This window comes from Myotis daubentonii, chromosome 4 (assembly GCF_963259705.1).
Source record: "Myotis daubentonii chromosome 4, mMyoDau2.1, whole genome shotgun sequence".
In the NCBI taxonomy this organism is placed as follows: Eukaryota; Metazoa; Chordata; class Mammalia; order Chiroptera; family Vespertilionidae; genus Myotis; species Myotis daubentonii.
Window position 1 is genome coordinate 71,021,741 of NC_081843.1, and position 16,525 is coordinate 71,038,265.

General features: G+C 38.4%; 1 protein-coding gene and 1 pseudogene across 3 annotated transcripts in view; one reads left to right on the plus strand and one right to left on the minus strand.

Annotated features, from left to right (window-relative positions):
- Positions 1 to 16,525, minus strand: part of XRCC4 (X-ray repair cross complementing 4) — a 201,042-nt gene that overhangs the window by 66,434 nt on the left and 118,083 nt on the right. The window lies entirely within an intron of this gene.
- Positions 8,110 to 8,266, plus strand: LOC132234032 (U2 spliceosomal RNA; annotated as a pseudogene).

The window sequence follows — 16,525 nt, forward strand, 5'->3', positions numbered from 1 at the left end:
CTCCAGATGAAGTGCATGAAAAAAGCCAAATCAGGACTAGATCTGGGTCTCTAATTCTGCCACTTACCTTTGGCATATTACAGAATTTCTTTAAGTTCCTCACTGAAAAATATATGATTTCACTTATATGTGGACTCTAATGAACCAAATGAACTAAAAAACAAAATAGAGATAGAGTCACAGACAGAGAGCAGGCTGACAGTTGGGGGATGGGCTGCGTGGTGGAGGAATTGAGCAAAAGAGAAAAAACACTTAGACATGGACAATAGTGTGGTGATTATGGGAAGGGGGTAAGGGGGACAGTAAATAGTGATAGAGACTTGACTTGGGGTGTTGAACACACGATACAATATAGAGATGATGTGTTGTGGAACTGTGCACCTGAAACCTGTATAATTTTGTTGCTCAGTGTCACCTCAATAAATTCAAAAAAAGAAAAGAAAATAGCAAAAAGAATTATATGTTAACCATGATTTCTGACAAGATTAAATGAGATAAACTGTTTTATAAATCATAATATCAAAAATATTTGTTATCAGCATTAAAGTATCATTAACAATATATGTGTATCTTTACAAAAAATTAAATTAAAATTCTCTTAGATGCATTTGAAAATCTTTTAGGTTATCTTCTATAGCTTCTTAGAGATATACAAGCAAAATAATGATAAAAAAGTAAGATAAATGCATGACTTTAGAAATTCAAAATAAACCAATTTTCATAGATCTATCATCTGTTATAAATATAGAGTAGCCAATCCACTATGACTGTTTTTGCTATTTTATTCATTTATTCACTTCACAAAGACTTAAGTCATTTTGTTTTACTTAAAAAGATATAAAATAATGAGGGAAAAACAAAAATCCAAACCTTAAAATACTACTCAAAGTAAATGTGCCACTTCATAAAACATATTCTTTCTTTCACCAGAAAAAACACCCAACCGAAGCCTTTGGATATCCTGTGTCTCTGCAGCCTGTCTTACTGACAGGCATGAAGATAAACCAAAAAAAGGAGCTGAGATAAGGTTGGTAAGACCATACTTCAATGAGTAGTATCTTAAAGTGACCTATCTTACGGTAGTAAATTTCTAATCTTACCAAACAAGCAAACTTTATTTTGCCTCACCATTCATCAAATAGGTCTTTTTCAAATCTGTAATCAATTGCTACCCAGTTTTCACAATCTAATCTGAATAACTGATAAGTACCTTACACAAAAGGTCAATAGTGTAACCTAGTAATCAGCAATCACCAAAATAAACCAATAATTAACATCTCACTGAACACTTAAAAGCGCGCGCGCGTGTATGTGTGTGTGTGTTGTGTCTGTGTGTTTGTGTGTATCCATGTACCTACACTTTTCCAAAAGTCAGGCTACTCTTTTAGCCAGAACAGCTGGAAGTCAGACTTAATGACAACATGACACTGGGGTAACCTAAGAGGTCATCTGTGGAAATCCAATGCTTTCAATGTCAGAAGCAAGGTGGACCACTATAGATAAAGTACAGACTCCAGAGATACAGCATTAAAAAATAATAAGTTGAATATATTAAGCATTGTTCTACACTTGCAAAATAATCTGATTTTTCAATTTAAAAAATGTAATACCAAATTAACTGTTAACTTAAGGATTCTATCATTCCTTCACTTATTCAACAAATATTTATTGCATGTATTATATGTCAAGCACTATCCAGCAGACACCACTATGTATTCCAGAAATTCATAACTGGATAAGGCAGAGGGACACACTGTTTGCAAGAAAGCCATAAGTTACACAAGCACTTCTAAAGGAATTAATTTGTAATTTTTAAGGTACACAAAGAATTCTAATCTCTCAATATTTTTTCCAAATTAGTCTGTGAAGTTTCTTTTTCTTTCTCATTATCAAACACTAACTATAACGTGATTTATTACAACATCCTTAGTAGACTTACTACACTTGTAATAATATTTGTAATATTTATAAGCTCTGTGATGGTAGGAACTAACTGTGCTCTGCCAGGAGCCGGTCCATCCTTGCTGTTTCAAGGGACCTGGCATATATGGCATACTGTTCTTAATATGTTTGCTCACCTTCTTGGCACTATGTGTTTTAACCAAGGTCACCTCTCTGAGAAAGGTTGTTTCCCCAGGTAGGGATTTTCCCCTGAAGTTAGGGAGGGAATAAAACCTCTTAACTAAGTGCCAGGCGGGTAATTAATCACTTTAACTATGAACAATCACGCTTAAGCTACATAATCTTTACTCCCTGGAATGGAGATAAGGAACACCCTAACCTTTGGAATAGAGATTGATAGGATTGGAATCAACTGGTATAAATACAGATGTAACAAGACAGAACTTAGAAGACAGAACCTACACAGAACCTAGAGACAGAAGAACTTCGCTGGAGAGAACATGGCAAAAGATCCTGGGCAGAAACTGGCCACAGAACCTAAAGACAGAACCTAGCGAGAGAACCTGGCTGAAGAACCTAGAGACAGAACCTGGCTACAGAACCTGGATAGAACATGGCAAGAGAACCTGACTAGAACCTGGTGACTGAACCTGGCTGGAGAACCTGGACAGAACCTGGCTGGAGAACCTAGCGAGGGAACATGGCTACAGAACCTGGATGGAGAACCTGGAGAACCTGGCTGGAGAACCTAGCAAGAGAACATGGACACAGAACCTGGCTGGAGATCCTAACCAGAACTTCACTGGAGATCCTGACCAGAACTTGGCTAGAGATCCTGGCTGGAGAACCTGCAGAACCTGGCTGGAGATCCCAACCAGAACTTCGCTGGAGATCCAGACCAGAACTTCACTGGAGATCCAGACCAGAACTTGGCTGGAGATCCTGGCTAGAGATCCTGGCTAGGCTGCTGATCAACTGAATGTTATCTCTGTGTCATTCCTTCTTCGCCAATTCTGTCCACACCTTTGGGGACCCCTGGACCTGCTGGGGTTGGACCCCAGCAGTGCTCTATTCACTGTTAGTATAAAACAGACTAGCACAATCTCTCCCACACACTATTTCTGCAATAAATGCTAATTGATTGACTGATATAAATTCTTAAATACTAATAGAGTTAATAATAAATAGCTTCTTAAAATTATTCTTAAAACTAGGGGCAAGGTGCACGAAATTCGTGAACTGTGTGTGTGTGGGGGGGGGGGGAGTGTCCCTCAGCCCAGCCTGCCCCCTCTCACATACTGGGAGCCCTCAGGCATTGACCCCCATCACCCTCCAATCGCAGGATCGGCCCCTTGCCCAGGCCTGATGCCTCTGACAGAGGTGTCAGGCCTGGGCAGGGGACCCTCATTTCCCCTCATCACTGGTTCTGCCCCCAGCCCAGGCCTGATGCCTCTGGCCCAGGCATCAGGCCTGGGCAGGGGACCCCCAGACCCCTCCGATTGCTGGCTCTGCCCCTTGCCCAGGCCTGAGGCCTCTGGCCCAGGAATCATGCCTGAGCAGGGGACCCCCATCTCCCTCTGATCGCTTGCTCCACCCCCCGCCCAAGCCTGACGCCTCTGACCCAGGCTTCAGGCCTGGGCAAGGGGACCATCATATCCCCCCAATCCCCGGCTCCGCCCCCCACCCAGGCCTGATGCCTCTGGCCCAGGCATCAGGCCTGGGTAGGGGACCCCCAGCCCCCCGCCCAGGCCTGATGCCTTGGCCAGAGGAGTTGACCCTCATCACCCTCCGATCACCAATCACCGGATCGGCCCCTTGACCAGGCCTGAGGCCTCCGGCAGAGGTGTCAGGCCTGGGCAGGGGACCCCCAGCTTCCTGCGGTTGCAGGCTCCGCCCCTGCCCAGTCCTAACACCTCTGGCTGAGGCGTCCGGCTCAGGCAGCGGGGACCCGCAGCTGCAGCGGCCCCGCGATCGTGGGCTCCGCTTTAGGCCCAGGCAAGGGACCCCTAGCTCCCGGGACTGCCAGCTTCGACCGTGTTCAGCTCCCATCGCTGGCTCCACCCCTACTTCCTGCTATCACTGGCCAGGGCGGCAGAGGCGCCTGATTCTCCGATCATGGCTGGGGCCGCCTTTGCCCTGACCCCCAGCTCTTAGCTCCCCCCTGGGTTTCTGATCACTGTCAGTGGCAGGAGGCTTCTTCCTGCTTTCCCTTTCGCCTCTCTGCATTGTGCCTACATATGCAAATTAACCGCCATCTTGTTGGCAGTTAACTGCCAATCTTAGTTGGCAGTTAATTTGCATATAGCCCTGATTAGCCAATGAAAAGGGTATCGTCGTATGCCAATTACCATTTTTCTCTTTTATTAGTGTAGATACTACACTATTGGTTAGCTATGCTTGCTGTTGCCAGTCTAGTTAACATTAAAAGAAAAATATTAGTAGGAAAAAGCAGCTTATGAAAGAGAAAAATTAGCCTCCAATTTATATAATTTTGTAGTTAAAAATAAAAAACCTTATAAAGAAGTTTTAATGGTTAATACATTTTCAGAAAACAAAGCTACAATTTCCAGCTTTCACCAGCTTTATAAAAGGGCCTCTGCCTGTGACCTACGTCATAAATGTTTGGAGCCAACATAAAGCTTTTATTGTTGTACCTGAGTTACAGGTATGGTCTTCTGTCAACTTAAGACTTTTTTTTAGTGTTTTCTTCATAGAGATTTAAAGGTTTCTGAAACTTTCATTCTTTTTTATGTGGGTAGACTTTTAATAAAACCTAGGCCTTTTACAGAGCTAAGGATTTCATTGAACTAGTATAAATATAAACACTGGACAAAAATAAATAAAATATAAAACCTTTTTAAAGAAATGATATAAGGAATTATGTATGTATGTATGTATGTATGTATTTATTCAAATCCTCACCCAAGGATATGTTTCTTATTGATTTTTACAGAGAGAGAGATGAAGGGAGAGAAAAAAACCATCAATGTAATAGAGAAACATTGATTGGTTGCCTCCTCTTTGCTCCCCAACCAGGGATCCAGCCACAACCTGGGTACATGCCCTGACCAGAAATCGAACCCGCAACCTTTTGGTGTAGAGGGCGACACTCCAACTAAGTGAGCCACCCCACCTGAGCTGTCTATTTTTTAAAATAATGCACTATAAGCATTTCATCTGCAGTGACTGTAGGTTAACTGGTTACAACTAGGACAAGGTCACTAGTTTAGCAAGTCAAATCAGAAAAGGATGGAAGTGGCAAAAGTGAAGTGGTGTGTAATTATGATGAATTGGATAGATAAGAATCACTAATCTTGGGCACAAATCCTCTCTATGAAAAATAATAGAAAGATAATTTGACAGTTTATTTGATATGCCAGACTTTTAACTTTATTTTTCCAGCATTTGCTTAATCTTTTTAGAAAAGTTTGGACTATTTTTTTTAATTGAATTTATTGGGGTGACATTGGTTCATAAAATTATGCAGGTTGCAGGTACATGATTCCATAACACGTCAACTGTATATTATATTGTGTGTTTACCACCCAAGTCAAGTCTCCTTCCATCACCATTTATCCCCCTCTCCCTTCTCCTACCTCTTCCACCCTTCTTCTTTCTGGCAATCACCTCACTGTTCTCTGTGTCCATGAGTCTTTCTTTTACTTTCTTTGCTTAATCCCTTCACCCTTCATACCCAGGCCCCAACCCCCCTCCCCTCTGACAGCCATCAGTCTGTTCTCTGTATCCATGAGTCTGTCTAACTTTGTTAGTTTACTTTGTTCATTAGATTCCACATATAAGTGAAATTATATGGTACCTATTTTCCTCTGACTGGTTTATTTTGCTTAGAATGATAATTTCGATACACTAAGAAAAAGTCCTCTATTTAGCTTCTTTATACTTCTTTACAATAAGGTTAATGATATAATTAAGCCTTTATGATATAAGTAAGCCAGTTTGTAGTGGTTCTATGAAGAGCTAAATATGAGGCTAAATTTCAGAGGCTTTGCTTGAAAAGTGTGGAATGATTTTCTGAAAAGGAGATTTCCTGGTCTGCAGTGCTAGACACATTGTCTCAACTAGCTCTCAAACCAAATGTCATGAAGGCAATGCTTTCACTAAAAAGGATTAAGAAAAATTCCTTGCCAAATGGTAAAAAAGAAACTAAGATAATGTTTAAGTGAACTAATATTACAGAAATATCCTACATCTGACTTTGTTATCACTGTCTGATGACTGTGAGTAAATCATGTAATACTTCTGTGAAAGTTTTTTCTTTAGTCTATAAAATTAAGTTAGAAAAGTTATACCAAATAGTTACACCTGTTATAAAAATGCCAATGCTATAATTTAAGTTATTATGCTTTGCAAAAAGGATTATATTATCCGAATTCGGTAAGAAAAACGAAATGCACTTTCAGACCAGTTTGAAGCACTTTTAAGTGACTATTGTGTTAAATGTCTTGCCCAATTGAGAAGGTTTTTCTTTAGAAATTTCATTTCCAAACATCCGTAGGCTTTTATTTATATTACAGTTTCATTTTATTTATTGATTTTTTATTTTCAATAAAAACCTTGTAAAGTTTTTCTTTTTAAAACTAATATTTTGTATACTATTTTGTCATGATACTCAAAATTAGACAAACAAGAGCAAAATTATTTTAAGCATTGATTTGACAAAGAGAATAACATTTGGGAAATTAATTACAGTTTATTATTAATGTATATTCTCTACATTAGACCTTATATGTGTAAAGTTTGTTTACCGTGCTTCATCATCACTGTTAGCAATTGTTGCTAGCAATGTGCTAACTTTCCCTTTCAGCATGCCATCTTAGCAATGTGGCTAAGTACAAACCCTGCATAATGCCACTGTCCCCCTAACTTGCCAAGAACCAAATTTGAAATTATTTTTGATGCCTTCCAAAACTCTCCACTCACATCCAATCAGCACCTTGTAAAAAGCTCTGAGATCTGTCTGATAACTCTCTGTACCCTGTACTTTGATAAGATCTTGCCTAGACTACTGTTAGAGCTTTAAAAATTGCCAAAGCAACTCCAATTCATTCATTTCCAACAAAATTCCTGAGAGAATTTTTCTAAAACTGCAAATGATCAAGACTTGTCCTTTCTCCCTGCTTTAAAGACAAAGGTAGAAATCCCTAATGCACTTTAATATCTCTTTCTTTTCCTGGTTCAAGTTACTTTTACAGCCTTACTGATTTTTGTCTGATGCACCATCATCATCTCTCTCTCTTGGATTTTGCACATGGGACCTTCTGCCAGAAATAATGTTCTACCACCTAGCATTCAACTTGCTAACTCTCACCCTCCTTGATATCTCAGTAAAGATCTCACCCTCTCAGGAAACCTCAGAAGTCTGGTTAGATTTCTCCCCTTAGTACCCCCACAGCACCTTTACTCCTCCTAGCCCTGCAGTATAGAGAGTGATCATGGTCACAGACTAAGAAAAATGAAGTTGGAAAAAACTGTTTTGGGTTCTTCTAGGAAGTATTAGATATAGTGGGGTTGAATCTTATTGTAAGTCAGTGCATATGGCAAACAATCACAATTAATCAAAACAACCCTTGAAAATTCCTTAAATTGCCCAGCAAATACAGACAGTAGATATAACACTGTATGGTAATAGTCACACACAAATATTTAATGAATACCATATTATAGAGTTTCATAGAGAAATTGTATGCAGAAAGAGAATTACGCAAGGTTTCCAATAACCTAAACCAGTGATTTTCAACCTATGTGATGCAAGAATTTTTAAAACATGCAATACCTGACTATTTAGTGAGGGCCCTATTGACCTCTTTTTCCTTAGATTGTCAAATAAAATAAAATGACAATAGTTAGCACAACAATAGCTGCTCCGGTGTGAATGAATCAAAGTCATACCTATTTTTTTGGTCAGATTGGCAAAAAAATATATATTTTGCGGTGTGTTGCAGAATTCTAGTAATTATGTGTGCCATGAGATGAAAAAGGTTGAAAATCGCTGATCTAAACACTTCAGTATAGAAAGATCCAACTTGCTAGCTCTTCCCTTTAATGTATTCATCCTATCTTCTGCTCTGATACTTGCTGAAGCAGGGCTCTCTATGGTCCCCAATCAATGTTTCATTGTTTTCTGTCCCAGATGAAGATGGCATCATCTTACTCACATAGCTACCATTTCTTTGTCAATAGCCCCTCATCGCTTCTCGGCCTTTTGGCTAAGATCAAGTGTAGTATCTGTCAATAGCCCCAATTCTTAAAGTTATTCATACTTGTTCATAATTTTTCCCTGTTAATATTAACTCATCAGGCTTAATAACTACTTGTGGACATACACTTGTAAAGTGGAATAGTAGGTAATCAGCAGAACTACTTAAACATGTAATTTTTTTCTCCCTTTCTAAAAATCTATATTTTTCTAGATTTTACTTTTTCATTAGATCACAATAATACAAAATAATTTTAGATCCAAATTATTTTTTTTTAAATTAAGGAAGACAGCAGAGAGAAGAAGAAAGAGAGACACAGAGAAAGAGTGAAGAGGGGAGAGAGTGAAAGGGAGGGTAAGGAAGAGAAAATCAAGGAGGAAACTTTTACTGAATTGTCATGTAATATTAATTTGTATTTTCTTCTTTTCTGATCAAATGAACTATTTTAAAATATCGTTCAAACAATTTCTCTGTCCATATTTTTTTAGATAAAAAATTATTCCTTTTAAATACGGATATCAAATGAACATTTTAAGATTGAAAATTTAAATAAATTGGTACATTTTAACACCCATGAAACATGTTATAAAATTATTCAAGCCCAACCGGTCTGGCTCAGTGGTTGAGCATGGACCTATGAAACAGGAGGTCACGGTTCAATTCCTGGGCAGGGCATATGCCAGGGTTGCAGGCTCAGTCCCCAGTGGTGGGCATGTGGAGGCAGCCAATAGATGATTCTATCTCATCATTGATATTTCTATCTCTCTCTCCCTCTCCCTTCCTCTCTGAAATCAATGAAAAATATATTTAAAAAATTATTTAAAAAGTAATTTAACTTCTCATTTATTTTCTATTTATTAATGTGTTATTTCTATGATGACAATAAAGATTATATTCCTAGGCTTCTAGTAGCTAACCATTTCTGTTTTTGTTTATATTTTAAAAAATTATTTTAAAATCTACTAACTCTAAGTTGTTACACTAAACATGACAAATCCAAAAATGAATAAGGATACTTCCTAGACTCCCTTCTTCAAGTCTATACAGAAACAGCTTAATTTCAAAAGCTCTTGTTTCAGTAATTATAATAAAGAAAACAAGGTGTCCTAATGATTTAAGCCATGAATAGTTTTTTATTACCAAAACACCTGTTGCTATTTCCAAACCTATTTTCATTAAATACAGAAGAATGTTGACTTTGTTACCCGAAGACATCAAAAGCTAAGAAAGAAAGAAAAAAAAAGCTAAGAAAACAAACTTCTGTTGACAGAACCATTCTCAGAACACTTTTCTCAACTCATGTGATTTTAACATGCTGTTCCTTCTCAGGATGGGGTTCTTATTAAGTGGTTTACATTAATGTTTCAAGCTGGTGTGATTTATCTTTACTATGTTGCTAATATATAGCCATGTTTGATTTTTTCAAAACAGTAGTAGGGATATATTAATAGGGATATAGAAAACTAGCCTCAGCAAAAAACAACTTCTATAAAGCTGAATTTAATTTTATCAAACCTCATGTTTAAGATGGTTTAAATTTCTCAAGAAGAAATGATTGGTTTCGAACACTGAACAACAGCTGGTGCAGGACTATGCTTCCTGAAATAAGGATAATACTAAAGGTGAGCCCAGGATCACTCTGTCCTTCTGACTGATGGCACTTCCTGGACCTCAGCACAAGGAGGTGGATGGAACCCAAGCAGAGCACAATGACTGCACTCCATTGAAGGGGCAGAAATTAGAGTTTGGAGCTATTGAAATAGTTGGAATTTGCAGGGCAGAATACCGAAAACAGTACACAAAAATGGAGCCCCCCAAAGGAGTCACTTTGAGTTACTGGATGAATAATAAACTGTACATGCACAGGGCAGGACGTAAGGCCCAGCAGAAACCAGCTACTGATGAGCCGAATAGAAAGTCCTGATGTTACATACACATAGAGATGTAGAACTTCTGACTGGTGGAGTAAAATGCCACCAGTCCAAAGTTGAAAATGCTGAGTTTGGTGACACCCCTAAAACGTCTGGACCCACCATAATTAAGCATGAAAAACAAGAAAAAGGACTGAGCTTATTTGCCAGTAAATTAACTGTTTAACTGTTAAATTCAACACCCTTCAAAGGAAGATAACAGACTCTTGACGATATAGAACTCTTAATGCCCAGTGTACAGTATAACAAAACTTACTAAACATGTAATATAGGAAATTGTGGTCTATAATAAGGAAAAAACCACTAATACTTCAAATGCATGATGTGAAGAGTTATATTCATTTTTCTACTACATTCATCATTGTAAAATAGTAGAAATTATGAAAAATAATATCTTGGCCCTGGCTAGGTAGCTTAGTTGGTTAGAGTGTTTTCCCCATACATCAAGGTTGTGGGTTCCATCCCTGGTCAGGAAACATACAAGAAGCAACCAAGCAACCAATAAATGCATAAATAAGTGGAACTACAAATCAATGCTTCTCTCTCTCTCTCTCTCTCTCTCTCTCTCTCTGTCTCTCTCTCTGTCTCTCTCTCTCTCTGTCTCTCTCTCCCTCCCCTCCCCTCCCTCTCTCCTTCTCTCTTTCTAAAACCAATCAATAAATAAAATTTAAAAAAGAAAAAATGTATTTAAATTAGTTACATACCTTCAAATCCAAAACCATTTTAACTTTACACATTATCTCAAAAAGATATGCTCTAAGAGCTTGCCCTCATCTGCCACATCCCACTGTTGTTTGTTCCACTCTCCATTAATTTAGACTTCGTCAGTGATCGGCACATAGCAAGGATATAAGCCTTGCAAATCCCTGAACGGCAATTTTCTGCTTATATCTAGGAAGGCTGGTTAGGTCAACAAATCTGTCTTGACCTTCCTTTCTCTACATCATTTAAATGTGCTTCCAGTTTCTTAATCTATTGCCTCCTTTATCCTGCTGACAACAGGATTCAGGATCAATACTCTATCTGCTGATATCTCTTTGCTAGATCTCATTTTCATTAAATTAATCTGCAATCCTTTTCAAGGTATCTATGTGCAATAGATTGCCTTTTTTCATCCTTGTTATGGACTGAACTGTGTCCCCTAAAATTCACCTTAAAGTCCTAACATCCACTATTCCTCAGAATGTGACTGGGTTTATAGATAGGATCTTTAAATGGGGAATTAAGATTAAATGAGGCTATATGAGTGCGCCCTAATCTAATGAGTGGCATCCTTATAAGCAGAGAGACACCAGGGATGGGCACACACAGAGAAAAGGCCATGTGAGGGCACAGCAAGAAGGCAGACAACAGCAAGTCAAGAGAAAGGCCTCAGGAAAACTAAATCTGCCAACACCTTGATTTTAGAATTCCAGCCACCAGAAATGTGAGAAAATAAATTTCTGTTAAGTCACCCAGCTGTGGCATTTTGCTATGGTGGCCTTAGGAAACCAATACATTCCTATATTTTCATTTTTGCTGGAGCACTCACTCAATCTCCCTACGTTTGTGAAACTATTTTAATGACACCACATCCATCAAAACATCGTTCTCTCCCCTTGAGGTAAGACAAGCATGTAGTCAGAACACTTACCAACCATTGCTATTGTTAGACTACTACTACATTATTACAGCTCAGTCTTTAAAAATGATGTTTGATTTTAAATGGAAACAATATATCAGTAGAGATCTAGAGGTAGGTGTGTATGTGTCTTGGTTAAAAATACAAATAGCAATCTGTTGTTACAGAAATCAGTTTAAGGGGGAGCCATATATGATACCTAGGTTTCAATATCAGTTTCCCTGCTGTGTATCCTTGGGCAAGCTATATATCTCACTGTGGACAGTAACAGTGCCTATTTGCTGTGATTTAAATATGTTAATATTTATAAAGCACTTAGTCTGGCACATTAACTGTTATATAAGTACTTGCTATTATCAAGGAAACTGATTTTGGATGGATTGCTAAGGGAGTAAGTGCAGCAAAAAGGACCAATGTAATGGGAAGATTGAAGTAGCAAGTGTTGATTATATACATATTAGAAATTTGGAGGAAAATTAAGGTTAGATTCAATAATAATTTTAAGAATGAGTAGAGCAAGCAAGATAGAGTTTTTTATTTTTTAAGATAAATGAGAATCAGACTTGTTTACAATCTCATAGAAGAGAGTTAGTGAAGGTAAGGAAATAAGCACCAATAAGGCAAAACACTGAAACATTAGGGGTATCAAATAATGTCTGGGGCAGAGTTTTTCAAACTGCAGGCGTAACCCATTACTGAGTTATAAAATAAAGTAGATGGTAACCAGATTTAAAAAAATAAAAGTCTTAGAGAATATTCATGAGATATAAACTAGGGTAGGTAGTATTTCATAAAATGTATGCCAGTTTTACACACACATTCAAATGTGTATGCTCATTGAAATGTGAAATATATTACTGTGAGGCTCAGTAAAAAATGTGAAAACCTTACTGTAGAATAATAAAGCATTTTTGAAAAAGAAAGGCTTCTTCTTAGATGAAAAAAATAAAGATCCATGAACTGGGACTGGGTATTATTCTATTTAACAGAATTATTTCAGTACACTATATTCATTACAAAAGAAACAGATTCATGTAAACTTATGTTGTACTTCTTGGATTTTAAAATAAATAATATGTGCAATTATTTAACAAATGCATTAATTTAAAAATATAACGACTCAAAATTTTATTTTCTTTATTTACTTTGTATTGTTGATTTTTTTTTTAACATAAATCACTCTTTGAAAGTCCTGTCGGACAGTCACTAGACACCAATTAAATATACATACTGCTGTTCACACACCTGTATTACCTATTTTGAGTTACCTTAGAAACCCCTCAAAAATAATCTGTTTTTTCTGACAGGGCCCTTAGGGACATGTGTAAGGACTCTCAGTATCTCACAGTACTGGCTCTCCTTGGTGACCTTGCCAACTTATGCTGCTGTTAACTGTGACAGAATCTACCCTAGTGTGCTTTCTTAGCTCTGGATAGAATTCCAACTGTTTATGGGATTTTTTTAAAAATCTGAGGTCCCCAAAGCACAAATTCATATGTGAAAAATTTTAAATCATTAGTTTGATTACTAGTCTTACCATCTATCTACTAGTTTAAGATAGGAACCTAAAAAGTCAGAATGCCCCCATTCATGTGGAATAAATCATCAAGTTCTGTTAACTCTAGTTCTAAATCAAGTTCTGTTAACTCTAGATCTAAATAGCTCTCAGTTTCTCCCCTTTCCATCTCAGAGGACACTATTTTCTCTTGTTTTAATTCAATATTCTTTTAATTCATTGCTGCCTTCTGGGTTCCTCTTTCTGGTCCATCCTCCACACTCTAATGATCTTTATCTTCCTAAAAGATTAATGCAATTGTATCACTCCCTATCCGGCTCATTTCTCACCATGCTGCCTCCCTTCCTATTCTTTTACTCTTTTTTAAAAAAATACCTTCATGCCTTTGCACATGTTATTCTCTCTACCTGGAATGCTCTGTGCTTCCTTCTTGGCCTGCTCACTCTGTAGCTCTTCTACTGACTCTTTAATTTACAGTTCAAACATCACCAACTCTGTGTATAAGTCTCAGATGGATTCAGTCATTCCTTCAGTTTTTACCTTCATCTCACTTACATAGCATTTTACATTTCATTCATTCATTGTTCATTCACTGAACATATATTGAGTAACTTCCATTTCATACACTTGCTACTTTGCACTGAAATTAAATGTTTAGCTATTTCTTTCCTCAAATACAGGATGAATTCCTAAAAGAAAAAGCTACTTAATATGTGATCCCTGGAACCAGATATCAGGCCCAACACCTAACAGGCATTTAACAAATACTGGAGTAAATAAATTAATTTGATGCTTTTTAAGACATGATTCTCTTCCACAGTCCAATCATTTGTATTCTTCCCAACAAAATTTAAAATTCATGCAAATAGAATCATTAGGCCATGAATTATTAATGGCATAGTCTAGTGTGAGCAGGAATTAAACATCTTTTCTAAAGAGATATCAGTCTACTTATGAGCTTTGACATCTACATCTATTTGTCGTCTCCTAGCAACTAACCATTTCTTAAGGAAAAAGTTAACCCTATTTTGTCTAATTCCTTACACTTTAAAAAGTCTGTATCTTGAAAACTTTTACAATCCTGATAAAATGGTTTAATATTTTTATTACTTATGAATCTGAGAACCATATAGCTAAAAGGTATGACCTAAGCTTTTTTCATTGACAAAACTAAATTGATTCATGGAAAAATAAAATTTCAACTTCATCAAAACCACTTTGCAAATATAATTCTCTCTTATTCACCATATATACAAATAGATGAACACTGTGTGTCTAACAGTATTTATTATTACATTTTTCTACCTCATTCTTTAATGTTTATTTTTGTTATTTAAAATAAAGCTGAAAATTACACTTTACTAAAGAAAGAGCTTTGTGAGCATTTGGTAACATCTATTGACCCAAATAAGCATGAAAAGAATTACTAGAGCACAGCAGCTTTGTCCAATTTTGAAAGTGGCTGGGGGTACGAAGGCTCATTGTTTAGCCTACCAACTCACATTTCTCTGAAGCCTGGTAAATCCCATCCCAAAATCAAAAAGCCCTTGTTCATCAGAAAAGATCTTATTTACTGAAAGCCACCACTATATTTCTTCATAAATCTCTTATCAAATTTTACTAAGATTAAATTCCAGGAATATTTTTAAAATATGTGAATTACTAGAATGAATACTATTAGCATATTTTAAAATATTTCTGAAAATTTAAGTAAAAGAGTAATATTTATTTGCATTTAACAGTAGTACTCTTACCATCACCACCACCACCACCACTAATAGTAATAATAAAAACGCTATATTCAGCTAATTTTTATTGAGTATGACAGGTATTATATTACACTAGAGGCCCAGTGCACAAAAATTTGTGCACTCGGGGGTGGGGGGGTCCTTCAGCCCGGCCTGTGCCCTCTCGCAGTCTGGGACCCCTCGGGGGATGACCACCTGCTGGCTTAGGCCTGCTCCCCAGGGAATTGGGCCTAAGCTGGCAATCAGACATCCCTCTGGCAGCCCGGTAGCCCTCGGGGGATGTCCACTTGCCAGCGGGGCGCAGACCTAAGCTGCAGTCGGACATCCTTAGTGCTGCTGAGGAGGCAGGAGAGGCTCCCACCACCACCACTGTACTGGCAGCCATCAGCCTGGCTTGTGGCTGAGCAGAGCTCCCCCATGTGGGAGTGCACTGACCACCAGAGGGCAGCTCCTGCATTGAGCGCCTGCCCCCTAGTGGTCAGTGTGTGTCATAGTGACCAGTCATTCCCAGTCTTTCTACTGTTAGGGTCAGTTTGCATATTGCCCTTTTACTATATAGGATAGAGGCCTGGTGCATGGGTGGGAACCGGCTGGTTTTCCCTGAAGGGTGTCCCGGATCAGGGTGGCGGTCCTGCTTGGGTGCCTGGCCAGCCTGGGTGAAGGGCTGGTGGCTTTTTGCAGCTGGTCACACCCCCTTCAGGGTGGGGGTCCCCACTGGGGTGCCTAGCCAGCCTGGATGAGGGGCTGATGGCTGTTTTCAGGCTGGCCACACCCCCTTTAGGGTGGGGGTCCCCACTGGGGTGCCTGGCCAGTCTGGGTGAGGGGCTGAGAGCTGTTTTCAGGCTGGCCGGTGACTGAAGCTCCCAGCCTCTCCATTTTTTCTTTTTATTCTGGGATTTATTTACCTTCTATAATTGAAACTTTTTTGCCGTCACTGGAGCTGAGAGCCTGGCTCCTGCTCGCTCCAGCTCTGTGGCCACAACTTGCTGAAAGCAGGTATCTGGGGTTTGTTTAGCTTCTATAATTGAAACTTTGTTGCTTTTGGAGCTCATAGCCAGGCCGCGACAGGCGGGGAACCTTGGCTTCCTCCATCACTGGAGCAAGCAAGCCTCCTGCTCGCTTCAGCTGCGTGGCTGCCAGCCGCCATCTTGGTTGGATTAATTTGCATATCTTGCTGATTAGCCTATGGGAGGCATAGCGAAGGTATGGTCAATTACCATGTTTGTCTATTATTAGATAGAATTATATCCTATATAATAAAGAGCTAATATGCTAATTAGACCGGACAGCAGAATGACCTTTGGGAATGACCAGTGGGTGGGGCCATGAGGCAGCCAGGCTGCCAGGGCCAAGGGCTGTGAGGGCTGAGCCCCTTGCACGAATTTCATGCATTGGGCTTCTAGTATAATAATAATATTAAATGATAATTAATATATAATACAAAAATTATATTTAAAGAGGCTTAAATTTAAATATTTTTAAAACTATATAATTTCCATTAATATAGTGCCCCTTAGCAATACAAATAAGGTGAACCAAACATTTTCCTGGAGACAGGAGAAATGTTATTGCCCAGAATGATCAATTTT